The 6636-nt window shown below is 32.8% G+C and overlaps 1 pseudogene; it reads left to right on the forward strand.

The window, feature by feature from the left end:
* The first annotated feature begins 146 nt into the window (after positions 1-146).
* LOC123208257 lies at positions 147-1659 on the forward strand (annotated as a pseudogene).
* Positions 1660-6636: the final 4977 nt, after the last annotated feature.

Consider the following 6636-nt stretch of genomic DNA (forward strand, 5'->3'; position numbering starts at 1 on the left):
TGAACAGATTTTATCTCATTCGTATACCACTTGAACGAATTGGTTCTGAATAAAGTATTGCTTTATGCAAAATAAATGCCAGCCCACTGAGAATATTAATATTATTGGTGAATTTGTGTATAACATAAATAAGTGATGTATGGCAGGTATCAAATTGTTATGTAATTCAAGAGTCCATTACAGGCAAACGCTCAGAAAATGGGACTGTCAAACGCCTGTTTATGAGACTACTAAGGAAGGCCCCATCTCATGAGCCTTCATTCAGATCTGCTGTGGTAGTGAATGATTCAGATAATGAATCTCTTGCCTGGTTTTTTTTAATCGTAAGTAGCGGAGCAGTCAACTGCTGAAGTTGCACTTATGGAATTGGCAAAACTGGTCAAGTGAATCCTTCCATCTCCCACCCTGTTGGTAAGTATATATATCTAATTTGCATATTTGAATTAAACAACTGCAGTTAGGGTGGTAAACAAATGAAAATATTCTATAAGTTCATAATATTCACTTTTAGCTGTATTGTACGCAAAACCCTGAGCCTGAACAGCGTGTGATAGTGCATTCTAGATATCGCATGCCATAAGTGTCAAAATGGTCAATGCCTTCAGATTGAAATTTATTGACATCAGATGCCTATTTGTTATCGAGATATTACAGGCTTAACCTTGTTAAAATCATATGTTGTGCCTATTTTTTAATGTTTATCAAAAGCCTTTCTTTTCCTTCTATTTCTTAAGGAAGCCAATTGTGTTTCATTTTTGTCTGAGTCACTGCTAACCTACAGATCTTGGGTGTTGGTTCAGCATGAAACAGTTTATGCAAAAATCTACTTCAGGAATATGCACAAAAGATGAACTATGCAATTCCAATGTATCGGTGCCAAAAGGATGAAGCACCAGGACGAGTGCCTCATTTTTCATGTACTGTTGAAAATTGGAATCATTCAGTATAATTGCGCTGCAGCAAGAACAAAGAAAGAAGCAGAGATCAAAGCTGCTAGAACTGCACTATTAGCCATCCAATCAAGTGCATCTGAGATTATCTGGCTCACCAATTGGCAAATCTCAGCTAACTGTAATTCCTTGCAGGAAGAGGGGAACAGAATCGTTTATAAGCCTAAGTGTGGACGAGACTGTAAATGTTCCAAAGCCAAAGAAAGCTAGATTCAAAAAGAAAACATTGAAAAAGTTTTTCTGGAGACAAAACAGGTCGCAACAAGGCTCTTAAATGTAGCTGCTAATTTGGATGGATCGCAAATTGGTCAAACTAATGCACCTGGCATTCAAGTTATGTGCGTTCCGAGGCTATGTTTACAGAATAAGCAGCTAGAATTTCCGAGAGGGAGACTGGACATTGAACCATCTGAGGGGGAAACATTTCTTTGAAAGATCCTTCACTATAAATGGGCATTCAACAGCTAAAAATGTAACCAAAGTGTTCATGAGGCAACTGGAATATTCATCATTGATAAAATCTAAATCAAAGTGGTCCTGAAGGTCTGAGCAGCTCAATCTCTTAGGAGACGCAGCTACTTTGATGAAGGAGGAAAAAGAGGCTAATGTGCAGTCGACAGTTGCAAATTCTAAACAAAATAGTGGTGAAGCTATAACCTATTTAACAACTGTATCTTTTGATGATACTACTGTTTTGGCTAAGGAGTGAATGAGACAACTATACTCTAGCAGGTGTCTCCACCAGTAAATAAACCCATTCTGAAGCAATAGAACCACAATGAAATAGTGTCCTTATTAAGGCTTGGATTTAGTTTTGCAGTTAGAAAAGTTGATGGTGAGAGGGTTCGGTGTATCCATATCTTGAAATGAAATGAATAAGCTTTAATAAGACTGGAGCATGGACCTATAATCAGAATAGTAGATGTCATTTACTTGTTATCTTGTATGCTGTAGTGACTTCATTCGGAACTGTTTCCTTGGTTCTTTTACCGTGTTGAAAACTTGTTTTTAGTTTGGCTTAATAGCGAAATTAGTCTCATGCTAACGCCAAGAAGTATTTTACATACCATTTAAGCAAGTTTCCGCCGCGATACTCGTTTGCGATTTAAGCAAAAAACCATTCAACAATTTTACAGACCAAGTGAAATAGCTAAGGGAAATTAAATAAGATTGACAAAATATTCAAGACTTAAATCACGAGTAAAGAAAAGGAAAATCAAAAGCAAGGAAGCCAGGAAGCCATTATGCTTTTCTACATTGCTTCTCCGTTTGGTGTAACTTCAAGAAACACACTTCACTATATTTCCCTTCTCGTCTCAAAATATATAAATAGGTTGACTTACAAACAATGAAAATGTATTAAACAATGTTTTAAACGAAAAAACATTTTTAAATTGAAACTATGATCTTGTGCACACGCTCGTTATGTTTGCTCGACAGCTCGCTCGAAAGCTCGCCTGCTAAACATATACGGTTTTTAGCTCATTATAGGCTCGCGAGTAGCTCGTAACGGTATGTAATACGAGCCAAGCTCGTTAAAGGCTCACGAATTGTTTAGCGAGCCAACAAGCTCGAACACAAGTTGTATTTTCGTCCGCTCGACGATCTCAAGCTCGAATGAATAGTAATCGAGTTGAAACCGAGTTTGCCTTGACAAGGTCGGCTCGGCTCGAACCACCTCTAATCCCAAGTCACTCACTGTATTGTAATTGTACACCTAAAGTCTTAATTCTTCCTGCTTGAGATCATACATCTAAAGTTCCTAAATACTTCCTATTTTACAATCGTTTATGATATGGAAAATTATATAAAAAACCTTTTTTTACCCCCCTCATAAGAAAAAATACCCATTTTTTCTATTCTTAAACAAAAATGCCTAAACTTTTTTGAAAATACCAAATTACCCTCCACAACATCTATATAAACCTTCATACTCACTCTTATTACACACTTTCATATCACTCAAACACTCCACTCTCACTCTCATTTTTACTCAATATCAATTAGTACGGGTTCATTCAGATGATGAAGTTCATAATTTCTAAATTCGAATAAAAAAAAAGTCAGTTCTTAAAAAAAAAAGTATTTATACAAATCTTAACTCCAAAACTTAATACTTGTTAAATCTAGTTTGTAAGTCATGTAAAGGGGTATATTGAATATTAGATAATAATATAGGGTTAAAATGAAATGTTAAAAAAAATATGGGAGGCATTTTGATATTATACAATATATAAAGGATTTAAATAACATGTAATGAATAGATAGGTATAATTTTGATACAAGACAACATACAAGTGTTAAATGAAGTGTTAGATAATATGGGGGGTCAATAAAATGTTATAAAAATATGAGAGGCATTTTGATATTAAATATTGTAAGAGCATTAAAAATGAAATGTTAGAAATAAATAATTTATTTTGATATAAGATAATAACAAAGGTGTTTAAATGAAATGTTAGGTAAATATGGGTAAAAAAATATGGGGTATTTTGATATTACATAATATATGAAGAATTAAATAACATGTTAAGAATATATAGATGTAATTGACACAGGATAAATAAAAAGGATGTTAAATGAAAAGTTAAATAACTATAGGGGGTTATAAAATGCTAGAAAAAATATGAGAATATTTGATATTACATAATAAATGAAGGATTTAAATAACAAATTAGGAAAAAATAGATGTATTTTCATAATAGGGAACAATGAGGGTATTAAATGAAATATAGATATGTAAGGGGGGCTAAATAAAATGTTATAAAAATATGAGGGGTAATTGATATTAAACATAGTAAGAACGTTTTTAATGAAATGTTAAGAATAGATAGATACATTTGATACAAGATAAAATAAAAGATATGTAAATAAAATTGTTAGATAATTATAGGGTTGAATGAAATATTAAGAAAATATAGGGTATTTCGATATTAACCATTGTAAGAATGTTTTTATAGAAATATTAAGAATAGAAATAAACATTTTAATACAAGATATCATACAAGGGTGTTAAATAAATAATAGAATTAAATATGGGTTAAATAAAAATATTAAAAAAATATAGGGATAATTTGATGTTAAACATTGTAAAAACGTTTTAAATAAAATATTAAAAATAAATAGAAATATTTTGATACAAAATAACATACGAGGGTATCACATAAAATGTTTAAAAAATTATAGGGAGTTAAATACAATAAATAAAAAAATATGAGAGGTATTTTGATTGTAATAATTGTAAGAATTTTTAAATATTTCATACAGATATTTTGTTATAAAAGAATAATATTTTCTAAAAACAGTCCATTACAAATTGACAATTAAAATGGGTAGTTATTTATCGTTTCGTTACAAAGAGAATGGATTCAAGGTGATGACAACACAATGAAAAGTTGGAGGATCCAAACAAATGATTAAAAATCCTTATGGAATAATATTTGAGAGATTTATTCAGCTTTTGAAGGAGTCTTGCAGTCTTCAACCAATGAAAAACTACCTTCAACTATCAATAAAGCCAAGAAATATTGAGTTCGACTGCCTTGTACAGATCCAAAATAATGAAAATGTCCAGGGTCTTAATTGAAGATGTCTCAAACTTATAAAAATGTAATCTTGTTTTTGTTACATGTACCCCATTTGAAAAATAGGAGGAAAAAGAAGAAGATGAAAAAGAAATTAAAGGGTGAAAAAAGAATATAATTTGGAAAACTTGATTGATTTCAGTAATGACCCATTGTACATTGCAAACACATGGCTCATGGAGAGAAAGATAGGGTTCCTGACTAGGGTCACTTAGATGGAAATGACATGCCCCAAATCCTTGTGAAGAGGTAGAGCTTGAGTATATACCACTTGTTACCGAGGGTATGAATAGTTATAGCTTGAAGATCCTAATTTAGGTGGTGAAATTATTCTGGGCCATTTTTTGACATGACCCCTACTGATCCGTTAAGTGGCTTCCTGATTTTCTTCTATAGCCACCAACATTATTAAAGTGGTACAAGATCGATCCAAGAGGAGAATGGTCCTAAAGTTTAGTGATATTTTCCATAATAAAGTACAATTGAAAGATGTTATGAAGTAATTTGCCCTACTAAAAGGATTTCAATTCATGTCAAGAGAGTCTAACAGGGGGCAATAGGATATTAAGTGCAAGGCTGAAAATTGTCAATGGTATATACATGCAAGTAAATCCCAAAGTCAGTGAAGTGTTTCAAATCAACAAAATGAATCCAACCCACACATGTTCAATTGATCAAATAAAGTCACATCAAAGACAAGCTCAGGCCCGAGCTTTAGGTCAATTAATGAGTCAAAAGTTGTGTTGATTGATCAAATTTATCAGCCTAAGGAAATAATTGTGGATATCATCGATCGGTATAAAAGTTGACATTTCATATTCACAGGCTTAACAGGTAAGAAACTGGTTTTAAATTTATTGAAGGGCTCACTAGAGAATCATTTATGCTCTTACTAAATTATTTTCTACAATCTATAGCGTACTAATTTAGGCATTGTTATTGCTATTGAAACAGACGATGACCATCGGTTTAAGTATTTTTTCATGGCATTAGGATGTTCCACTCGTGTATTTAGAGAAAATCTCCAACCTATTATTTGCATTGAGTTGCTTTCCTTAAAGGTTGATATCTAGGTCATTTATTCCTTGCAGTGAGCTTTGATGGTAATAACCAGATATACCCTATTAGTTTCAATGTCGATAAAAAAATAAGATCAAGACATATGGTGTTGGTTTCTTAGGAAGATTAAAGAATGCATCCATGATCTCTCCGAGTTGGCGATAATCTCAAATCGACATCATGTTATATACTCTATAATGGCTAAAGTCTTCTAGGTGTCCCACCATGGATATTGTTGTCATTACCTACTGTGTAACATGCGGGCAAAGTACAAACAAGACTAAAAGGTAATGTGTTTAAACAAGTATTAAAAATTTTGAAATATTTAACTTTTTCATACATTTTGATCATAAAGTTCTCATATTAATTTATCACCTTGTAAGTTAAGGATACATATTGGACAACCGCAAAATCATACACAGAAGCAGAATTTGAGGTTAATGATGCAATCTCTTAGTATCTATGAACTCTCAGCTAGGGCTTATCTATGTGAGGTCGAAATTGAGCATTGGCGTAGAACACATTTTTGTGGGCATAGATACAACATCATGACAACTAATATAATAGAGTCATTTAACGCCCTCATCAGACATGTATAGGGTTCTGCCTATCACCAAGCTAATCGAGTTCATTCGTGGTATCATGTAGTGATGGTTTTACAAGAGAGAAACCATGCAATTACGCACCCAAATTGTTAATAACTATATCTTTGATCATGTACTTCTTCTCTTATGATGTTGTTATTAACAAATGCGTTATTAATATTTTTCAAATTACAAATGAATGCCCTAACTTGTCACCCCTTTGGATGGAAGGAGAATAAACAACCATTGTTTTATCAAAGTCTGCACGCTTGGAGGTTCAGCCAATAACACCTACACGGTAATAAGGTTATTGGTTTTGGTGGATACATGGATATGTGGATTTCAGTGAAAAATGTCTTGTACTGCAGAAACATTTAACTTTCACGTATTATATGCAAAGCATGCATTGTTGTTGCACACATATGAGGCTCATAAATGTCAATGCATTGGTGTCATCCA

Source organism: Mangifera indica, unplaced genomic scaffold (genome assembly GCF_011075055.1).
Source record: "Mangifera indica cultivar Alphonso unplaced genomic scaffold, CATAS_Mindica_2.1 Un_0193, whole genome shotgun sequence".
Taxonomy (NCBI): Eukaryota; Viridiplantae; Streptophyta; class Magnoliopsida; order Sapindales; family Anacardiaceae; genus Mangifera; species Mangifera indica.